This window comes from Betta splendens, chromosome 22 (genome assembly GCF_900634795.4).
Source record: "Betta splendens chromosome 22, fBetSpl5.4, whole genome shotgun sequence".
NCBI lineage: Eukaryota > Metazoa > Chordata > Actinopteri > Anabantiformes > Osphronemidae > Betta > Betta splendens.
In genome coordinates, this window is record NC_040900.2 from 3,974,039 (window position 1) to 3,998,637 (window position 24,599).

Here is a 24,599-nt window from a genome sequence, read left to right on the forward strand (position 1 = left end):
AATGCTCTCAGAGCAGATGTCTAATGGTGTTTAGAGACTCTCCACTTTATCAAGCCAGGCCAGCACTGACAGTTAGATGCTGGAGGGCAATTAAAATTAAAGCCTGCCTGATTAGAATATCATATTCATCTGGATGGTAATTACTATGTCTGGCTCCGTATAAATAATTAATTATGCAAAACCCATGCAGCTGCCACTGGCTAGAGTTAACTGACTTTCTGTCAACGTCTCACAGTTCTAGAAAGGATAAAGAGATTTGGGAAATAAGCTCTTTAGCCGCTATCTGGGAGCCCGCTGGGGTGTGCATGCAGCGCCCATTGGAACAGTGGCAGCCTGCCCTCTGTGTGCAGGTGGCTTCACCAAGACATTGTGGGGTTCCCTTTTGAAGATGCATTTCGTTTAAAAGAACACTCTCTTTAAGGACATCCTCCTCCTTGTCCCCGCTGACTGCTTAGCTCACACTCGGCTCCGTCTCTCCATTATTAATCTTAGCCCGCATGCAGTCAGGATTTTTAAGTCTGTCTTTTTACTGTTACCACATTAAGTGGAGAGTCAGTAATTAGTCTGCATTAATTAGTCTGCATTTCCTGCCTCTTGTTAAAATCCACTGACATTTGATTGCATCATCGATGTGCAATGATGTTTTACACCTATTAAGTCAAGTTGTGGGATTTTTCTTTTTCATTATTAATAACAGCTGAAATACATATTATGCTGTACTGTTATGTGCAATTTAAGTCTCTGTACAGTATGTTCAATTAACGAGTGTTTATTAAGTAGAATGAGCAAGAAAAAAAAACACATTTAACAGCCCAACTATAACTTATGACTTAAACTGCATTTATTTAATTTTATTGCTTTATGAGCTTTTCTAGAAAAGCAAAAGAACTTCAACATTAGCACGTCAGATTGTGGCTGTGTTTGTGAGCCAGCGCGATCATCTCCCACTGCTGCGGCCGCTCATACAGAAAAGACGAGTTACAGAGCAGCAGACAGGGAACACAGGAAGACAGAGAGACTGTGACACAAGACAATGTTCCTCAGCCACAACCAAACTGGGGAAATTGCAGTGACGTGGCATGTGGCCCAACCATTGAGCCAGCAGCATTTCCATGCTGGTGTGTCTAGCGTTACCTCAGCATGCACATCTTCTGTTCAGCCACTCAGACAATTAGAAAGCCGCAGCAGAAATCACCAAACCAGCTCCTAAATTTAACAAGGTGAAACTGCCAAAGTATCTAGTGTCATTGGAGATAATTAGAAACACAGAGTGGGACGGTCCACAGAAAGTCGAGACAGTGGCCACAGATACTGTACAAAAGTTCCACGACATTCTTTTCTTATTGCAATTTCCTATCACGCAGATATATAAACAATTAGCAAATGTTTAATAAGCGGATCTGAAATCATGTTCTTGGTGTAGGCTTCATTACGGTGACCTTCTCTAAAGACACCCATAGCCCACAAATTAGCTTCATGCTGTTAAAGAAGTTAATATGGTAATCAAATGCAGAAGGTTATATAAGCAGCGAAGGTTATTCTATTTCATGTGGGAGATTGTGGGAAATGAAACTAAAAAGAGAGCAAAAAAAAAAAAAAAAAACACCTCAAGATCACTTCATGTATTTATCAACCTTTCACATTCCCTCGCGTAGCATTTAACCAAAACTAATTGTTACATTATGCAAAAGCAGCAATGCTGACGAGTTGGAAAAAGTTGGAAGCCGAGCAGCCGACCGTGCTGCATAAATCATGTGATAAACAGCGAGCACTTATGAACCCTGTGCTCCAAACTTTCTGTGCAGCATTACCTCTGAAACCACAATTGCTGCTTAGGGACCAAGTCTGCCTCCTTGTCTGTTGGAAATCTCCTCAAATAGAACAGCTGTGGCTCCACGATAACTATACGTGCAGCTCTCTCCTACAACAATAGTTTGATTTATTATTTAAGACAAGACAAGATGGGAAAATCAAATAAACAACTGCTAAAGACCTGTTTTTCCACAAGCTTGCACCGAGGTGCTGTTGTTTCTCTGTTGTTTCACTAATGTTGCTATTGATTTTAAGGTTCCAGTGACCACTGGGGTAAGGTAGCTAATTATGTTCAGCAATGTTTTACTTGATGTATGCATGTTTTCCCTCTTAGCCTGGAGGACTCTGTGGTAGGAGATGACTGGCTACACGCGTTCTTTGATAATCTTTTCGCAGTGGGAGGTTTGGTGATTATGGAGATCTCAAGGCTGAAGCTGTGGGATATAAGCTCCAAATGAGCATCATCCTGCCACTGCAGAATTGGCTTGTGCACAACGCTAAAGGAGCCGAGTCTCACTTCCAGGGTGGAAGGATGTTGAGTCCTTGATTTGATATTTCAGTTTGGAGCAGTTTTAAACACATCCGTAAAACGCAGAACAAATTGCAAATGATGACTTGAGCGCCAAAATAAAACGTCTAAATGTTACTGAGTCAACAAACATCAGAAAATGTGCAAATAAATGAACCACCAGCGAGAAAATCAGTCAATATTGTCTCTCCCACAGAACGCTCCCAATTCTGATGTAGAACAGCCCCAGGACGGCAGCCCGCAGCCCCGTCCTGGCCTCCGCCGGCGCTTCTGGAGGGGCACCTGGTGTTGCTGGCACACTGGGCCTCACCTCCTGGGGAGGGAAAGTGAGGTTTTGGCTCGGATTCCGGGCTTCTGCTCGCAAGGTCACAGCTGCCTCGTTGGTGACTCCCACTGCCACGTCTGGCACTGATGCAGTGTGTGTCCTTCGTCCTCCCGCATGAGGCAAAGCATCGCAACGCGCGGCGGTTGTGTGGCTGTGTTGCCGCCACACAGTCGGACCGATGTGGGGCCGTTCTGAGCCAGTAGGGGGACGAGGATTACACGAGGAGGTGAAGAACTGGTCCTGCGGCGTCGGGATGTGTATCTGCCTGTTTGTTTCCTTGCAGTGGCTGTCGAGTAATATATATTCAGAGACAAACGCATCACATTAAGCTCTTTTACACATCCACGGAAAAAGGGAAATAGGCATCCGCAAACACAGACACAACAGCTGCTGATAATAAGGTGTGTCATCCAGCTTACCTAGAACAAGATGGATGACAGTTATGTGAGCAGGGTATAAATGAAGTTCACAATACTTTTACCTTTTTCAATATCACTGTTATCTACGGGCTCGGCACCTGCTGTGGCCAGATATCGACCGGAGGGAACGGGTGGGTGTGTGGGGTGGGTGGGGGGTGTAGGTGCTGTGGCAAGCGTCCACAAACACTTCCACACTCCTTTGACGGGATGTTGAAAGGCTCGACTCCAGCCGGTTGGGGGGGGGTTGCGTGTGTCAGGAGGATGCGGGCAGTGCGCTGGGAGGTTTGAAGAGTTGGGGGAGAAAAAGCTCAGGGAAAATAAATCAAGACTGTTTCATGTAAGATATGAGATTTACATTGAGCCCTTTCAAATGAGCCCCTTCATGTTTGAAAATGACTGACAGTCGTAATAGGCAGCCGACGCGCCGACGGAGCAGAATGGAAGGGCAGGGCGCCAAGCGTGGCTGTTCCCAGCGAAAACACAACTTCTCAGGAGCAGCTGATTTTAGTTAACCACAGGAAAATATGAGTAATAAAGAAGGGAGTTCCCTCCTGTTCATACTTGCTGGGTTTTAAGACAACAAAAATAAAGGTGTAATTTGGTTTTTAACAGTTTTAAATGAAAGAGCCTTCTTACTAAGAAACACAGAAATTTGTCATTATGAGAAAGAGAATGACTGGAGGTTGTTAGAGAGAAGAAAGGCACTTGTGGACCACAAATGCATCATCCCCATATACGCTTACATTAGAAATAGCATAAGTCTCTTGTGGTGTTAAATCTGGCTGAAAGTGAATGGATGTAATAGTATCAAAGTATTAGCAGTTGTTATTTTGCATGCTGATATTTCAAAACACATAATCCACAAACAAGCAGAACTTTGATGCTACAGCATAGAGCTGCCACTGAGCACAGCCCTGCTGGATCCACTGTTTGAGTCGTGTGCTGTTGATTCTAATTACACCAGCAGCAACATGTTGGAGACGAGCACAACAACCATGCATTTACACGCGCTGCAATCCGATGCCTCTGAAGCAGATGTGTTGTTGCTAACGTCGTTATGTCGCGGTGTCAAATCAGTTTGAGGCAAAAGGAATATTCAATTTGCTGTTGCAGAACAGCAACGTGGAACCACCGCAATACATTGTGTTTCATCATCAAACTCCGTGAGGTGTTGCAGGAAAAATGAAATAGGAGCGGAGCTGCTAATTGAAACGGTCACGCTTCCCGGTTTCCATTAGGGTAATTGGCATATCTATTTAGGACATACATATTTTGCAGAAACATGTGCAACTGAGCTGCAAATGACGTATATGAAGGCATTATAGCAGCCACAGCCAACAGTCAGAGAGACGAGCGTTAATATAGCTGAACTTATTTATCTGCAAACTCACCAGGCTCTTAGCTGCCTCCGAGTTCTCACATTACTCGGACTTTCATGATTCCAGAAAATGGACTCACAGTTTTTTGTGGAAGAATACAAATGGGCTGTGTCCATTCACTCGTTCAGAGACTTGGTTATCTTGGTTATAATGCAAAACTTTCACCCATAACAGAAAAAAGTGTACAGCACAATGTGCGAGTCTCAATTGGATACTGCTACGTGTGGTGATATTTTATGAGAGTATGAGCCATAAAAGGGTCAAATTAAGAAACCTGGCACGGTGCCAAACCCGTTGGTAATTGTTATTGCTGTACTAAAGAGTAGTTTAGTAGGTTTTTGCTGTTACACAGGTGTAGCTAATTGCATACAGTAAACGGTGACCGCATTATGGTCAGGTGTGCATGTACATGCTGACTTAAACACCTAGAAAGGATTTGTCACTATTAATGCTATGGAATACACCTGTTCTTTCTCCCAAACCATCTCTCGCCAAGGTTCCAGTCCAAATTATTATTAGAAACACACGTTAGTTTTAATGTGAAGCCGTTAATCACTCATCCTCTTCAGTAATTCACATGTTCTATGAATTCATGTCTATCAAGTTCACTTCCTAAACAACCTTTGCTTCCACTTCCAGCGCACACACACACACACACACACACACACACACACACACACACACACACACACACACACACACACACACACACTAGAGTGTCTTGGCTTATTCCTGCATTCCTCAAACACCTCAGGGCTGGAGATTTCCCACCAGTAGTCACCTGATGTTGAGGCTCTAATGGTTGGAATGACCGTGTGGAATCAGGCAATGTGCCACTCTTGATCGTTTCCATCTGCTGTGTACAGGGTTTAGAACATTATCTGGTGATGTCCTTGAACAGAAATTAAATCAGCCAAACTCTGTGACCAAGGCTACAGTTGAAAAGCAATTAAAAAATGAATGCCAAGGACAACACTTTTGAAAGATGATTGATTAAAGCCCTATCTGTTTGTTAAAGGTCCCTGTGGAGTTCCTGACCAGCAAGAGCAACAAACTGGTCTGTGATTTTCATCCTCCATTCTTGAATCAATATAAGTAAAGCTAACTGGGTTACACAAAACCTGCCACAATAAAACCTATGGTGCTGTACTAACAAACATGATAAATGTAGATGAGTTTGATGGGCATGAATGGGTGTGGTAGCCAATCAGGTTCTGTCAAACAACCCTAGCATCGCTCATTGTGCTAGATGTGTACACTATTGTTTTCTTGTTTCCACATGGAGGCAGCTATCTGAGGCGTCCACGCTGGTGGATTATAGCAGCAACCACCAATCCATTTGCAACTGTTAGAAAGGATGAGCGCCTATTGAATTGCCCCCAGAGTCTGGAGCCTCTGCGTCTACTCTGCTTCCACAGCAGCTCCCGGACCATGAATCCCCCCCCTCATTACCCACTCCGTGCCATCTCTCGATCCAGGCCACACCCTGGCAACAACTGGCACAGGAAGAGCTCTGAAGCCTTCTGACGGCTGAATGGGAGCGACCGCGGGCCCAGATGGTTTTCCTTTTTATCTGCCCGTCCCTTAGTGTGTCTGTCACCGGCCAAGTCGAGCCATTTTTCATCTGTTTGTGCTCTGAATAATGGCGTGCGTGTGTCGAGACAGTACAGGTGGGAGTAAAATTAGCTTTAACATCCAGGGGGACAACAATGTGTGCATGCATCCGTGCGTGTCACACGTTGTGTTATTCACCCTCACACCATAACCATTATCACATGCGTACATGCATATGCAAATATAAGCATAAATGCACATTTAGCCATAAAAACACCTGCTGTAAAGATACAGCAGAACACTCCCACATACGTCCTGTAGACAGACTTACTGCAGCTTGTCTCACCAACACACAAAGCTGTCCTCAACACTCACAACTGAGCTGTGTGTGGCCTGTTTCACTCAACAAGAAATAGGCCCCGCATAGTTCCACACACTAACACCTAAAGACAACAAAGCCAATGATCTGGAGATGGTGGCCTGTTGAACCTAGAGAACATGAGCAAGCCACCTGCAGAGCATTAGTTTAAACAATGTCTAATCAGACAAAATAACTGAGGAGGACGTGGTGAGAACAAGAAATGGATGGACTGGTGAATGGAGAGCGAAGGTTGCATGTAAGACGAATGCAGAATTCATGCTCAACAGCATCCAATCGGGTGCACTCTCCACTGGCTGGCTTAACCTGATGGGGTTAATAAGTAAACATGGGAAACAAAGCAACTCTGGGGAGAAGCTGTGAAAATATCCAACAGAAAAAAATCACGCATTCAAAGCTCAGTGCTGGGTTTGTGCTATTAGGTCTGAGGACTGTTAAATCAATTATAGCGGACAGGCTAGCACTTAGAGGACGAAGAACGAAAGAAGAAATAAAAAATACCGTAATGGTTTAATACACTACGTTTAAGGTGAGTTTACAAGATGTTGTCTGTGATGTTTGTCTAGGAGAAACTCATCTAAAGCTGATTTGTATGCAGATTTTAGCAGAGACCTTGACGCCTCCACCAGTCACAGTGGGAACGGACAGATTGGCTTCTAATGGTTATCCGATACTATGCAGCAGTGTACCTAGCTGTTGTTTAATAAGGTGAACTGACCTTTCATCGTGGTTATAAATCAATGACATTCTCCAACACTGAAGCACTGCATGCAAATGCATAATATTATCCCCACCACACACACACACCAAAGGCAGCATGTTCGCAGAAAGTCAAACGTAAGGATTAATACACACTTTGTGGGTATAACTGTGGTCACCGGTGTTGATGTGTCAGTGACCCAGTGGCATCATACTGTACAGGACATGCACACTGTTGCATCAACAACACCGTCAACAAAATAAAAAAGGATCACATTTATAAACACCCACCATTAATACTAACACTGTAAACAAAGCTAAATGGCTGATGTTGCTTTTGAAAGGACCCCCTATCCTTTCATTCTGTCATTACGACCCTTTGCCAGGGCATAATGGCTGAGGTGCAGCTCTGTAATGAAGGCATTACCAACAGCAGAATAGAGTAACAACTGTAATGTCCAGATTCTAATCATTTACCTCCCAAATAATACATCACTGCAGCGGCAATAACGACCGAGCCACAGCTTATGCTAGCCTGTCTATCAGAGAAAACAATATAAAAGCAATGTATTTCTTATTACGCTGCTTCCCTCGCTGACGCTCCCTCCCTCTTAACTTGATCACTATAAATACAGCGGAGTAGTTCCACTGCAAGCAGCCACCACAGCTCCTACTCCTGCTGCTGTTTATTCACCAAATCGCAATTTATTCTCGTATCATCAACACAGAAGGAAAAGCCATAAACACTAACAATGTATGTAGACATACTTTCTCCTCATGGGCGCTGTCACAGGCCCAGATAGAAACATAGGTCAGTGCACCGTTGTAAGTCTATTGGTGAATGTGTGTGTGTGTGTGTGTGTGTGTGTGTGTGTGTGTGTTTTGGGGGGTATTTAGGATACATTCCCTGCCTCTGTAATAAGCCACCGGCTTGATGCCACCGCTCTCCTGCATGGGAGGAGATAAGACTTGGCTGAGCAGTGGTGTGGGCTCCCATTGAAACCCAGCGTGCTGCTAAGCCCCCTTGCAGCCCCCCAGCAAACCTCAAAATGTACACACAAACACACACGCCATCACCACACATGTACCTACACACACACACACACACACACACATGCACGGGCTACAAAAGCAGCCCCCAGTGAGGTAACGCTGCGATTACAGATGCAGGAGCACAGACAGCGCATTGGGAATATGAGAGGGGAGAAAAGGGAGAGGAGAGAGAGAAAATAACAAGTATTAAGTCCACTGAGACGGCATTAAAAAAGCACAATGCTTTGCTTGTTCAAAAGGACTGAGACTACTGAACTGAGGAATCTCTACTTTTCCTTCCTTGTGCAGCTTTTTAAAAAAATTACCACACCAGCAAGACTCATCCCATCCTCATTTACCAGCTTTCTGTTTTAGTATGAATATTCCTTCACATGCTTCAGCAATTGTCCCATTTACCTTGCGTTTTTGGATTCACAGGGACTAAGGGGATGCCGTTTGCATATCAAACCGTGGCTTCCAGACCACAGGGGTGGTTGAGTTGTTGTTTTTTCCTCGTTCACTGGATGAGTTTAACCCAATGTAAATGCGGCAGATGCCAAACTGCAACAAATTAGCACTTGAGGAAGCTCACAAAAGTGGGAAACATTGTTACGAAGGCCAATTTGCACCTTCCACTCCCAGTCATCAGTAATTGCGAGCAGGTTACTCATTCATCCGCTGATTGTTTTGTAGAAGAAAGAGACGAGTCAGCTGTTGTATTGAAGGAACACGGACGTGCTATTTTGCCTTTGTAGGAGATTCTATCACCTCGTTAGCATTTTACCAGCGAGTGACCATCAGCTGTCAGCCATAAAAGTCAGATGCCCAGAAGCTGTCACGTCATTTGACTGTCCTTTCTCTCACATAGCATGCGTCCACTTACTATACAATTATTATGCTAATAGACCAGCAACAATAGAAGGTTTGTCAGGTGTTCTTGTGTTAGGTGATATTAAATGATTCACCACACAGATGCAACAATCCATCATAAAGTGTTGTTTTAATTGTTATACGACCAATGAAGCTGTTTAAGCTCATGCATTTACTCTAAAGTTCTTATACAGTGTAACTTGTGCTAGTCAATATAACCTGCTCTTTGGTTTAGGCAGTAGACAGTTTTTAAGGGCCATACTGACAGTCTAAAGCAGAAAATCCCCCTCAGGAATTCCCCTAATACCAGAGTCTTCTGGAGGGCAGGAAGATATAGAGACGAGCACTGAATGGTTGTAAGAGCGGGATTCCGGAGGAAAGAGAGCTGTACACAGAACCCATACAGGAAAATGTATATGTGCACGAAGCAGCGAAAAAAATAAGACAGATTTTAAGGATTTAGTAACTCAACCGAGCTGTCAAATTTATCAGGTCCCCAAACCAAGCTGAGGATGAGTCTGCGGGCAGAGCTGTCTGTCAGTCGGAGACTAAAAGGCTGCAAACAACTTAAGGTTACAGCAGTACAAGGAGATTTAGTCACATCCGTTTCTTTAGATGGGGATGAATCTCTGTGTAGCAGGACAGGAGCAAATTCCTACAAAACTGTCTGTAAACATGAAGATCCCCGGCTCCGTCGGACTCTTTATGACTCAGACTCCTTGACTCAACTGAATCATGAAGTAACAAAAGGGAGGCTGATTATGGTAAGACTGGCACGAAAATGCAGAACTGATTAGAGAGTAAGAAAAAGGGGTCCTCAAATGTCACAAAGACCTTAATGATTCGAGAATGTCACTGCATATGGCTTTTTAATTGAATGTCATTACATCCAGAAACCATGTCACAAAAATTGAACATTACAGCATATGGGACCATCAGCTAAACCATATGAATTATGTTGATTAAGCCGTTTTAAGTCTTATTCTAGCTTTAAAGCTGCTTTCATAAGCACCAGCACGATTCAAATAGGAGATTGTAATTAGGTTGAACGTTAGCTAAACCCAGGTTCAATCACACTTTAGAATCATCTTATGACAAGGTCAGAGTGAAGCATCTCCGCCATGTGTCACTCTATGACTTCTGCACTAATGTACAAAAAAAGTGCTTCCAGTGAAATCTGCACAGCCTCGTCTGCAACTGCACAGACGCAACAAATGTACTGAATAGTTTCCCTGTATTCGGCATGTGCGCGTCCTGTTTTCCTGTGCATGTTTGGGTGTGAGGAGGGTTTCCTCTGTACAGTGTGGGGGCACAGCTCAGCCAAGCCGGCCTCAGTCTTGGCACGGGCTCCTGCCAGAGAGAAAAGCGGGATGGAGCCAGCTCCCTCTGCAGCTGTCAGGCCCAGTGAAAAGTAGTCCTGGAAACCTTCAGAGGGGTCTCGAAACACTTGTATAACGGCGACCCTGTGGCCTCCTTTTCACAAACAGAGATAAATATGAACGTGTTGTTGTCACTATGCAAGTGCAGACAACATGAAACTCATCTGACTCATGATATACTGTCACAAATATTTCTAACATACTAAGCCATAGAATGTGATTATTATAATAAAAATACTTCTCAGTAAATAAATTCAATTAATGGCTCCACTGTATTGTATTGTATTATTATTGTATTGCATTATTAATGTAACTACCTCTGTTTTTTAATCATTCTAATTGTTGCAGTTTCAGAAAATTATGCAGAAATCAATAAATGACTGGTTTCACATTGACACACGTCTTGAAAAGATGCCCTGCTCCCCAGTCACAACTCTGCATCCATCTAGTGTTACTGTGGTGAAAGAATGGGGGAAATCTGTCCCATAACTATACATCTGAATCCAGAACAGACACTAACTCTAGTTATTGCAATATTTACTATTTGCTGGTACAGTATACATAGGCGAAAGCATTATCAACAACTCTCAGTCCTCCCTCACTCTCACTGACAAACTCCTCTTCCCTTATAAACTTCCCTTCTGCTGACCGGCCAGTGCAGAGCAACTGTTATGTGTTGACTCAGCATTTTTGGCAGGGCGAAAAAAAACAAGAGAGCGATCGGGGGGGCAGGCGGCTCATAGACACCTCAGGGTCCAGTCACCTGTCACCTCACCAGCTAGTTCCCCTCGCATGTCTGACTCCTGCAACCCTCCTCCGAGCCTGCCTCCTTCCAGGGCCCCCGGGCCATCATGCATATCAATGCTTTATGAGCAATGGAGGGGAGGGACTGAGAGATCGGGAGGGGAGCTACAGAAGCAGGGAAAGCAAAGAGGGAGGATTGGGCCGTGCAGTGAGGCCTAGGCAACAGTCGGAATCAATCAAGTCTGTGGGATTACTGCTCCACTGAGTTGTGATCAATAGATCCTGAACACTATCCCCTGCTAGGAGGACTGACAGGGTAAATGAGGGTCGGAGAGTTGCACCCCACCTACCTCCCCCATTTCATCTCATCTCTTTCTCTCCCCTGCTCTCTGTTTCGCATAAGAGGAAAAGATGTGGTTTGTGTTGGTGTTAAAAAGAGAAAGACTCAACCGTGGTCCACTGGTTTTGTACAATGCCTGAGGAGCGTTGCATATTCAGCTGAGAGCAACATCTAGCCTCTTCCCGGGGGCCTTTGTACCTCTGGCTGCACTGCTTTCTTGTTTTTAGAAATGGTGCAGAGGTATTGTTGGGGAGCAACGATCAAAACAGGCATGTTTAGTCTAGATCACACACCTGTGAAGGGAACAACAATGAAATGCTCATTCTGTACTTGAATATCAGCATTTCACTCAATTCATGCGATATTGAAATGATACTGGCATTGGATCCGACGAACAAAGTATTGGTCTGATTGACAGGAAGGTTTCAGGCCCTGACACTAGTCTCCCCAGACGTCAGCAACGATGGTTTTAAACTTTGTTAGGAGCGATAACCCCTCCTCCTCCAGCTCCCTGATTCCATCTCATGTGCAGCAAACCTTTCTCGGTGTGGCCAGCAGATGGCAGTCCTGTTATCCTCATCCAGCGGCGCGAGCCTGTGCACCCGCAGGCTGAGTTTTGGACTGTTCAGGGTTTAACTACGTGTAAAAGTACCCCAGTTCTCAAATGTCTGGCGGCTGAAGAAGCAAGAGAGAAAGAGAGAGCGAGAGAGAGAGAGGAAAAACAGAGGCAGCCCAAATAACAGGTTCCCTGGCCCCGGGCCAACAAACTCACAAATGCTCACACATGCTGCAATCTAACAATAAAGCACACCATTCTTCAGTTAATAGCCAATCTGTGTTGCCACGAACATTTAGTCCAATAACTGTTACTGCTGTGTAAATGATGTCATAGGGCTGTCACCGTCTATAAATTATGTCAGTGTTTGACGAGCCTTGCTGTCAACGATCCACCTTTTTTACAGTGTGACGACTTTGCCAGCTTTTATTGTTCTAAAATGAGTAAAATGCTTTAATCAGTCCAAAGGTGGAGAGCGGTACTGTGTCAGACATACAAAGTGCAGGGTTTTCTTGAGTAGGGCAGGAAGGGTTTGTCCATAATGTGCATAGCATGCTGTCCTGCAATGACCTGACTCGTGTATGACAGGAAATGCTCATCTGCTAAAAGCCATCAGAAGCACAGAGACATTTCACAGAACTGCACAGCAGCACACTGACCCAGCTCCAGATTAGCCTGACATGAGACAGAGGAGCAAAAAAAAGGAGAGCCTAACTTCATTACCGTGGTAATGAGTGAAGAGAGAGACTTGTGCAGAGGCAGTGACCCTGGCAGCATAGCTTACCTGCAAACTTGTAGCAGTAATACCTCTAGTCAGGTAATTAGTTATACATTAATACGCAGGGATGATCTGATCTCCCCAATTAGGAAACAGCAGGAGAATGACTCACAGGGACGCAGTTGTCAATTTTGTGTAACTAAGTGGAGCAAGTGAGTCAACCTAATTTAAAGTTATGCAGTACTCAAGCATCCCAGTTCAGTGTTGACCAGCCAGTTACTAAACAGAGGCTAAAACTGGCTGATGCACTAATCAAATGTTTGGTCTCACCTTGCAGATCGCTGCCGTCAGCGTTTCCACGCTGCTGAGTCAACCCGAAACAAACACATATTCTCTCTTCAAATGGCTCTTTCTGTGAAAAGTAATTATTCAGCCCGTGTCAATGCACCTCCCAGGTCAGCAGAGTGTGAAAATGGCAGCAGAGCCGCTCTCAAGTGTGAGCCGTGCGGCGCAGCAAATGATAATCTATGAAAATTATTGCCAAAAGTGAAATGAAGTGTTTTGTTATTTTCTGAGAAGCCGCCATTCTTTCCTCCACAGGTGTTGTTTCAAAGATCTCGAACGGCCCCACACACATTTTCCCTCGATCAGCAGTTTATGACAACGTGGGCGTAATGCAGATGATGTATGGAGACCTCATTTGCGTGAGGAAGCTCAAGCTGTTGCCGAATGCGATGGCCGCTCCCAATCACGGAGCTGTAGGACACGCTAAGCAGAGGCGTTCAGGGGTAAAGAGTGCAATGGTTTGATGGTTCGCGTCAACGTTTATTTGTGTGTGAGCTGTGGACTCGAGGCTGGATTTGTCTTGTCAATGACATGTACACTTAAGGGCTTATGGGACAAAGCCTGAAACTTGGCCAGAAATCACTAATGAGTCAGCTCAGCCAAGAATGAAAAGCATGCATTATTCACTCACCAGAACCACAGCAACTTTATCAGCAGGCTACTTCAAAACCGGGCCCCATGCTTGTCAGCACCAGCAGAACCCATGCGCTGTTGAGGGTTTATTACACAGGATCAAAGTGTATGTAAACCAGCTATTTAAAATCAGTATGCTAACCAAATTCTGGCAAAAGCTGACATATTTGTAAATACAGTCATGCCATGTATCCTGCAGATAGGTCTGATCCAGGGTAGCTTGACTGGAGCTCTCCATGGAGGAAGAACAAGGAACCAGCTGGGGCATTTCCTGACTACACATTAATACAGCGCAGTAAAGCGCAGGCAGACTTGGCAACACAGAACATATTGGTCTGTGTGTGTGATGAGTGCACGCACACTTATGCCCATTCACAAGCGTGAAACCGCTCACACATGCACAGGGTCTCCCTGAGACCACACAGACTCCATACAGAGATCTCTTTCATCCCCTTCTATTGACTGCTGTTATATCCTGTGGCTTGATTGGGCCACACTAGACAACATCTCCCATCTTCTGTATCCCCCCCCTCGCTCAACCACCCACCCACCCGCTTCCTCCCTCCATACCTCCTCCCCTGCCCCGCCAACATCCTTCTTGTGTTTGCCTTTCATTAGCTTTCATCTCTGCAGCTTACTGAACTCCACCACTGGCATCAGAGTGTGATGCTTTGATGGTGCGGCCGCTCCTCGACATAAATCCATATTTACCTTCTTTACATATTTTCATGCTAACAAATGATTTGCAGTGTCTGCCAAAAAGTCTATACGTACTGCACAGATCTGCCCCTACAGCCAGTGCACAGTATCTAAGTTTAGTTTCCCATGTCCTTTCCCAAGAGAAGAAACTGTGTTTACTGTATATACAATGCCTGAAATACACCAGGCGAAAGAGAGGAAAAGAGGAATGAACAGAGTAGTGGGCAAGTATTCTAAGGGAAGCTCAATGGGGAAACTCCACATATATTGATTCGCATAAGTACTGTAGCATTGCTCATTCTGTTTGCTTTTAAATACTGCAACCATCTTGTCTCGCTCAAGGTTCCCTGCACCCACACATCCATGCTGAGCTGTAGTTGCTTGGTGCTGTTGGTCTAGTGGACTTAGTTTTCCTGCAGGGATGTGCGTTAGCAGGTGCAGCGTGGTCCTTTCATAATGGAGAAAAAGGCCCTCAGCAGTGTCTAACGCTGCAATATACAGCGTTCAATACAAACTGTTTAGACTTGGATATGGGCCGTTATGAAAGCCTGGGTCCAGGTTTTCCACGGTACATGTCATTTATATTCGTTATATTTTTTTTTCCAAAGACACTCCTTTTCCTAGCTTTCAAAATTAATGCAAAAATTGTCACAGCTTTTATATTATAAGATTATTCTAAGGCAGTAAGCTCATCCCAAGTACAGAAACAAGTATATGGAAAATGTATTTTTAACCTGCTTTGTTGTACAATTACAGTATATAGGAAATGTTGGCTCAGTGTTACATCACACATTGAATTATAGCAAGGCCTTACGCATTTACTTAACGAGATTTTACCATCAGCATCTTGTTAGAAACTTGGGGAAAAAAGGAACAGAAATAGACTTTCCAAAGCACCCTGTGGTGTTAATTGTTTTGCTTTGTGTGTCAAAGCAGTCAACAACAGAAGACCCCCAGAAAATCAGTGGCTTTAAAACACGATTAAAAAATTTTTTGCCACAAAGTCAGAAAAAAAGTCTAATGTTAAAATGAATAACTTGCAATGCAAATGAGGTAAAGTGATGGGGGCCTTGTATTTGAAGTTGAACCTTTTGTTGTCAGCTTCAACTGTACTCTCTGTTTTTAAACCCAGCAAGGGACCTTTTACACATTTCAATGGGGAATTTGGCTTTGAATAATTCAACAGACTAATCCGCCATCGCTGGTGCTTTGGTCTGTGTGGGCCTGCTGTTTGGAGCTACAGCCGGTCCGCCGTCAATATACAGAGACTGAAAGGGACGGAGAAAGAAAGACAGAGTTACAGACGAACACAGACGGAGGCAAGGGTTAAGAAAGAAAGGTGAGGACAGAGGGGGGGGTACTTAATGTTAATTACAGTGTGCTTAATCCTGAAGGCTAACAATGATGTCATGGGGCACTGTGGCTAATGCTGTAAAACAAAACCTGATAGAGGAAAAATACACAGTGTTCTCTCAGTATAGAACAGCAACACAAGCAATAAGTGGAGTAATTGAAAATTAAATATATGGTCACACCAAACTTTAAATACGGTGGTCAAAAAAAATAGAACAACCACCTAATAAAAAGCTCTGCAGTCTGACTCCACCACCCGCTGAGCACTGAATAACCAACATATAGTACAATTATCACCCTTCTGACAGCTTTAACATGCAAGTTGAATTAGAGGTAGAGCTGCTACAGTTAAACTGTACAGTGTTCCTAATAAAGTGGTCAGTGAGTCACGCACAAAACAGCTTTATTTATCAATGTTAAATAAAATCTTTTATCTGTTGAGACCCAGAATATGAACCCTGAATGACATATCGATATATGCATGTCGTATTTGTTTTGTTAACCCTTCAGTTATTGTTTTCCATTGTCTGACCGTCTTATCGCCATGTGATCACATTATTTCCATTCGATCCTTCACCGTGCAGCACTTTTTTCAATATTGGTACAATAAACTAAATAATTTCTTATTACGTTGCTGTTGTGGCTGCATGTGCAAAGACACCAAAGGTGTTAATAAAGAGCAGATGGCAGACCTCGACAAAGTAACACATGCAGTAACTGAATTTGAACTGCTAGTTCTAGGGTCCAGTGCAACAGAGGTATCTGCATGTAACGTGATGGAGGATAATGAAAGCATATTCAGCTTGAATGCGTTTGCACCATACATAATGTACCTACACAAAGTTTTATGTGACTTCTTGATAAAAAAAGAAGCATGTTTAGTTGTTTGTGTGCATGCATGACAGATGTGGGCTGAGATGAGCTGTCTGTCTAGCTGTGGTTGCCATACTGTATAGTTAAGAGTGTTTTCATGGTGTGAGAAGCTGGACCCCCTGAGAAAATAAACTCACACACACACACACACACACACACACACACACACACACACACACACACACACACACACACACACACACACACACACACACACACACACACACACACACAGTAGTGAAACACATTAAAAACAAACTGTCCTCAGCGACAGACCTAGATATGTTGCCGCTCAAGCATCTCGGGAATGTAAATACAACAACTTATACACACTGTTCTTGTGCATCATACACAAGCTGAGTACATTTAATAGCTGCAACAGCTGAAGCCGAAAACATTTGCCCGGTTTATCTGTGAGAGAGCAAAACAGAGAAAGCAGAAGATAGGAGAAAGGATGTGGCAGCTCAAATGTTTCTCGTTAGAGTTAAAATTATGCAAAAGCACTGAGTAGCATGAAAGATCAAAGATAAAGGCCATAGGGCATGAACATTAAGAGTTATAACGAGAGCCCTTAGCCGTACACTGTTTAATTATTGAAACAAGAAACATCTCAGATATTTTTAAGAGCCTCTAATAATGTAGTTTGAAAAGAAACACCACCGCCAAGACAAAAACTGGAGACAGTACAAGAAAAAACCCCTAATTTGCGGAGTGGTGTGAGATAGTTTGTTCAGAAGATGAGTGTTGGTTGTTGTTGACTTGGTCTTGCACAGTAGGAAGCAGATGTCATTCTACCCTCCACTAAGCGAACAAACGAGGCCTCATGAGCTAAATTTGCTGCATGAAAAAAAAAAAAAACTACTTTGCTATGGCGTTGAGAGCATAGTTCAATTTAAAGTACTTACAATTACAGCAGTGATTAGCATCTACAGTAAAAACAACTCTCAGTCTTGTTGTCACAAGCTTATAATCTTCACTGTTCACGGGTACATGATTCCCAACCGGAGCAGCGGACCAAACTACAGCAAATTGCAAAACTTTATTGTTTTACTATAAACTGATGTTCAAGTTCAGCAAATAATTCAGCATCTTGCTTGTAGCTTTTTAAAGCAGTCCTATTTTCACTGAAAACCTATCCTAAATAAAAAAAACATATATAAAGTGCACACTAGTAGATACATAACTGTGTTACAATTCTTGTAAATGCCTTAGGGAACAAGTCCAGGGCAATGCTCTAAATATATAAAAGCATCTTTATGACCATGATGGGCTCTCAGTAGCAGCAGGGTTACATTTGGTCCCCGGCTTTGAAAGCTGATAAGACTTTCATGCGTTTTACTCATTAAGGCAGAGCTAGATTGAGGGGCCAAACATTTGTGACCAAACGCAGAGGGAGGAAAAGGGGGCTAAGGGCCACATTAATCCATGTCAGTGCAGGCCAAATTATTTATCACCTTGTGCAAACAAACAGTGTCCTGGACAGGCTGTCGGTGGGGGAGGAGGGTGGTGCGTGAGGTCCGTGAGGGCTGCCAGCAAAGCTACAGCCTGACCCCCATCACTCTTCCCTTATCTCTCCTCCTCTGCTCTGTCCTTATTACTCCTCAGACACATGCACCAAGCCCTGGTGACTATACACAGAGCTGTGCATGAAGCGGCTGAAGAGCTCCCACGTCTTCATTTCAGAGTTTCCCACCAATTTCCCCTTTTCGCTTCACTCAAAGCTCTCACTTGTGCTCCACTGATCAGGACCGGCGAGGGCACCCTCAGCGGAGTCCGCAGTTTTATGTGGGCTCCATGTTTGCGTGTTTACGAGCAGCGTGTGGAGACACGGGGGTGGTGGGGGTTGTCTGCTCGCATCTGGACTCTGGGAAGCAGGCTGATGAGCCTCTCTCACCCACAGCACGGCCCAGGCAGCCGAGGAGTTTCAATCAATAACCAGTCCCTGTAGCTGCCCCGAGCAAGCTGTTTGAAAAGTCAGAGTAGCATGAAATGGCCATTATTAAATTACTGGGACGGACACATTTAGAAGGCCATTGCATTAAGAGAGCAAGCTCTCCCAATTAATGGATCAGCACATTAATAGCCTTGGATGAGAACACCATCTGATCAGAGATTAGACCCACACACAATCTATTGACCTATTTTACGGCGCACTGATTGCAACATATAACATTTGTAAAGTATAATAGTAACTCATGTCCTTTAAGCAGAATAAATGGCTGAAGAGTGTTTTCTGGCTTTATGCATTTTGGCCACGTCCCCATTATCTTACTGCAGTTGTTTTCGTTGTTTGCATTGCGATTCAAGTCTCGTCTATTGCGAGTACCATTACACACAAAGAGGGATTGTTGTGAGATCAACATTTTATATTACTCCGATTATGTTAGAGAAAAACAAGCTGATTTATTGTCCTGGGTGTATTAAGAAGCTGACTGCATCTGTTTAAAGTGGGCTCGAAAAGGCACGCTGCTGTAAAAAACAATAGCGTGACTCATTGAGTAACAGAGTTACTCTAAGCTTAGTGACCTGCTTTAGTTACAAATTTATGCCGTCGCAAATGATAAAAAAGATGACATGGGGAAATTCCCCTCCATTACTAGGTGCACTTATATCTAAAACACTGGCTTTAGCAAAAGGGGGATATTTATTTTATGATCTACTCATAGCAACACACCTCCAAGTGAGAGGATTCAGTGTTCCCCTTCACAATGTGCACCTTTTATACAAGCCTTCCTCAGTCTGGCACATCATTGGGTCTTCGGAGCCCTGGGCATATTTTTAGTGCTTTTGTGAGTGATGTTTTAATATGAATTATTCACCCGAGAGAGACACCGCTTTGGATGCTAGCCCTTGTTTTTAAAGAGAACCATGTTTGCTCCTAATTTTACAGCCGGTCAGGCAGAAATACGGTGGCTAACCAGCAGGTCAGGCTGACAGCTGGGAATTGCCGCATCCCCCTGCACTTTCAGTGCAGTTGCAGTGCCTCTGAGCGCACACAAAGAGGCTGAGTACATGTAGGAAGAGGTTATGGTGTACCTGAACTGCAGGGATGCCAGGATCATTATTTCACTCTTATTTCAGGGTTGTATCCACCTCCCGACCCCTCTTTCACAACACCACCACCACTGCCACATCTCAAGCACATAACTCCTCTCCATCTTCACAATGTGTAGTTTTCCTGTCTTGTTCATCCTAAGGCATGAATGTTTCCACCAGGCTGTGGTAGCTGCATGTGTATATTGATTACACACTCCTAGAGTCTCCCACACAGACACAGACAGAGCATGCAGTATCCTTTGTTAACCCTTGACCCTTTCTTGTACAGGCTGGCAGTATACTGGAGGTTCCTATGTACAGTAGTTTATGCCGCTAACTAGAAAGTTGAATGTTCTGTATGGATGTTTTAAATCAGCGGTCCCCAACCTTTTTTGTGCCACGGCCTGGTTTAATGTCACACAGTCTTTATGTCTTTACGGTGTAGCGGAAATATAGAATACAAAAACTGATACAATAGGCATAAAAACTGGTATTTTCTAAATATAAATATAATCCACTGCGTATGCAATTTCACTGACACCGTGTAATATGTAGAATGCTTGGTCTCCAAGTGGTGATGCAGGTTAGAAGGCCTCATTGCCTTCATTGCCTCATTGGAAAGTCGGTTGCTGCGTATTATGCAGAGCGGCTTGGGTGCGTGCGAACAATAATAAGTCCACATTTACTTTGATAGTTCTACTTGTAGGATCTTCGCCTCTCTCCTCACTGGATCTGCACGGAAAAACTTTTCAAAGACGTTTTTCGCTTGCTCAGTTTCAATAAAGCAGTGACATATTGGGTGTTATCAGCCGGAGCAGCCCCTTTAGGACAGTTGCGGTTGTAGGTAAGACACAAGACCGAGGCAAGCGTCATAGGTCATGCATGAGTTGTAAGTGGATTTAGCGGAGAGATTGCGGAAATTAAACGATAGTTTAGAATCACACAGTAAATAGAACAGAAATAATGTGAGTATTCTTTCGTGGCTCGGTACCATTTGACCCACAGACCGGTACCAGTCTGCGGTCCACGGGTTGGGGACCACTGTTTTATATAATGTATAGTTTTTTGATAGTATGTGTCTGTATAGCATAATTTTTGACAAGCATATTTTACAAATGCTGCATTAAGTTTGTGAATATGTTTTTTAATTAGTGCAAAAGAATCACGGGGTTCAAAGAGGCCACTGGTGATTTGGCTAAAAAAAACCTTACTCCAGCTTCCTCACAGCTCTAAACACTTAAATTTCCAGTCAGCAAAACTGGCCAAGCCAGGCAAAAAAATGTATCTGCAAAGTGATAAAATATTGAGACTGTTTTGATTATGAACTCACTCTTACCTCTCTTACCTCCTGTGACTTGGCTGAGATATTGATGAGGTGAGATTTTTATTCACATTTTGCTTGTCCGCTGTATTTCTGGTTTTCAGCCAAGGAATTGGATGTAGTTGGAAAAAAGAAGAAAAAAAGAACAGTCTCCTGTTAGCTGGCCCAATCTCACCCCGCAATATCTCAGCGCGTCCGTGGTGGGGAGATGGGGATAGTTACTGCTCCATACTAACCTACTGGTCAGAAAAAACAAACCGAACATAAGATCCATGTCAAATTATTTCACTGCTTCTGGAAAACTGTACAGCATGGACACCCCCCACATTCTGAGCCGCCCTGTATATCTTATCCTACCGATTCAATCCCCAGAAATCTGATTGGCAAACATCACCTTTAGGCAACAGAAGCCTCGGTACCGGCAGGACTCTGCTCTCTATTTTCTTCCCAACATCGGTCTCTGCTCGTCAACAGCACATTCGCAAGAACAAACAGATTAGATACCAGAAATAAAGCTGCCTGCTGTTGGCCCACATGGATGTGGCCCAGATCTACTGGTAAAGGGAGGGAGCCGTGGAAGCCTGCTGCCAGGCCGAGGGCCAAGGTTTGATCCCCAGTCGACTGGCGTCCTTCCAGCTCAGAGGAATGAGTGTTCTGTTGCAAAGCAAAGCGTGGGGCTCACACCCCCCACCATCACAGCCATTCTCTTGAGGATGATAGATGCTCTGTCCTCTCCCTACAGCAGGGAGATCGCATTAGACATCTGTATAATTGACTGAGGATGAGAAAAACGAGGGGGTATTGGCGGAGAGCAGCAAGACAGACACTTAGTAAGACACTGGTCCCACAATGTGTTTTAGTTGACTCGTCTTTGCGTCAAAACAAAACAGGAGCTATTACAAGAGACACGGGAAATGTAAACTAGAGGAAAGAGTAAAAGTGGCAAAATGTGGTGCGAAGGGAGGGGTGGGAGAGGTGGAGAGCTGGCACAGATGAGCCTGGCTCTCACTCAACAGGACATCCTTTCACACACATTACACGTGTCCTCTCCAATCCTCTCACAGAACCCGCACCGGAGCAACTCTGTCAAAAACAGGCCCGTGCACACTTCTGACTGATGAAACCGCCGATATTTCATGGCAGTGTTGTGCAGCCTGGCAAAGGACCGCTAATGTGATCCAAAGTCTCTCAGCAACAGAATTATTCCAAGGAATTAACATTACCCTCACAATAGGGTAAGGGTTGGCATGTGATCGAAGGGGGTAATCTCATTGGGAAGAAAAGACCAGAATTTTATAGCAGCAAGAAAGATTTTTCAAACCTTTTGTTTCGAATTTAAGCACATCCAAAGAAATGAATAAACAGAGCCAGTGTGCCACAGACGAACCACATCAAATCTGTTCAAGCAAAGTCTGTCAGTTGGTGCAATCGACCTTCTCAACACCAACACGAGCAACTTGATAAATCTCCCTCATGTCCGAGTGTTTCACCAAATGGGTACATTTAAGGATTTAGAGAACATGCTCCTCGGCGCTGGCTAGTGTCCACGTATCAAAGTCACACAACAAAAGGGAGATTGAAGGCTGATGCACACAACTTTCCAGGGAAATAACACAATTATAAGAGTACACAGACTTGTTCATTATTAATGCAGTTGCTTTTCAACTGCCTCGCTGAAAAGATCTCTCAATAATTTATCACCATAGAGACACATGTCAAGTCAGTGTGCCTGGACACTTCATGAATATCAAATAAATATGCAAAACAAAGGGTCTATACATCATCAAGCGCCCTTTAAAACTGCTTTACTGATGTTTGTAACAAATCAGGGATCCTTGATTGTTCTTTGCACCGCTGCATAAATAACACTCCTCTGATTTGATCTCGCTTCAGATGAGGATTCTTGATGAGACACTCTGGAAGCCACTGTATCACAATGACTGCGCCACTCGGAGCCTAATGATCAGTTTGAAGGGAACTGGCGAAGACGGAGCAACGGCGGCCGTTAGATTATGTTTTAATGACAATCCTCGATCAGTTATTAACGAGACGTTTCTCATTAGTTAATTGAATAACTTGCAAAAATGGAGCCCCACTCGCCTTATGACTTGGGATTTATTCAAAGCATTAGAAGATGATGAACTGGAGATGAGAGTGCTGACTGATGCGCTTGTCTTTATCACTGCTAACAGCCCGAAGAGACGTATAGGAAGCTATGGGAATTGGACTGAGAGGCCGGTCAAGTGACAGTGACAATCGTTAACATGGGGGCAATGGTTTGCGTGAACACATGTACTGTGCAGAAAATTACTCAATATTTTATAGTAAAAGTAGATCAATTGTTTTAGTTTTAAAAAGCGATCCCCTCCATTCTTGTTGATGAAGAATTTCAGGAGCTCAATAGTTTCCCTCCTTTGATGCATTTTTCAGTCATAATGTGTTTTCAATGGGTGACGGGTCTGCACTCCAGGCAAGCTTGTGTGCTGTAGCATCCAAATTCTGTTACAATGCTGCTGTAATACATACAAACTGTCGTTTGGCACTGTCTTGCTGAAAAATGTGTGTGGATGGAAACGTGTACATCATTACGCATTAACATTGCCTTCACAGATGTGCCGGGTGCACTAATGTACCCCATACCACCACAGATGCTCGCTTCTGAACTCAGCACTAATAACAAGCCAGGTGGTCTATTTCTTCTTTAACCCTGAAGACATGGTGCTCATGATTTCCAACAAAAAATTCAAAATGTGACTCGTCAGACAGAAAGACAGCTTGCCACAGATTTGCCTAAGCCCGTCTCAAAAGGAGCGAAGCCCGGGCAAAGCAGCTTCTCCAGACCTTGTTTACAGAGTTTCATAGAGTTATAACCTTGATTTTAACAAACCCTGATCACTGATTATAGTTTGCAGAGGTCTTTCCGAGCTCCACCATAAAATTCTTTTTTTTTTTTAATGGTGGGCAGCCCAAAAAAAGAAAACTAGCCATCAACATCACAGTCATTCAGCATTGGCCCTTCGATACAAACGCTTCCTATCAATCGCTAAACTACAGTTTTCCCCAGAGTGGTAAACCTTTCCTAACCCTGTAGTCTGAAAGGCTCAGCATTCCTGAGATGCTCTTTGCATATCCACTCAAAATACTAACTATATACCCATTAAGTGCATTTGTTTTATTAGCCTTTTAAAATCATTTTCTTTTGTTTTCTTAAATCTATTCATGACATTGTGCTGTCAGTAACACACTTACTGAATGCACTGTACCAATGATAAGACAGTATTAGACATTTCCCCATAAGGGTCTCTTTATACTGTACGCAGGTTTTATGCGGGTTCAGTGGTCCGTCAGCCTGTTGTAAAGACTCTCGCTGTCACATTGCTGCCTCACTAAATTCCATGCAAATAACCAGCTCTCCCAGAAGACCGCTACAGTACCACTCATGGTCTGCTGCTTGATTTGCTTCCTACACTTGTGCATTACACGCCGCACGTAACAGTCTCATCGCTGTCTCGCTGATGGTGTTGTTCTGCTCCGCATTCACACATAGACTAAATTGAAACATCATCCACTTAGTAAGGTACAGAAAGAGATGCTGCCTTTTCAT

General features: G+C 43.8%; 1 long non-coding RNA gene across 1 annotated transcript in view; it reads right to left on the reverse strand.

The window, feature by feature from the left end:
• Positions 1-823: 823 nt before the first annotated feature.
• The window catches only part of LOC114849025 (uncharacterized), a 42,186-nt gene continuing 18,410 nt past the window's right edge, over positions 824-24,599 (reverse strand). The window contains exon 3 of the long non-coding RNA XR_008693557.1: positions 824-2,952. This is a non-coding gene — a long non-coding RNA (uncharacterized LOC114849025). The remainder of the gene's footprint in view (positions 2,953-24,599) is intronic.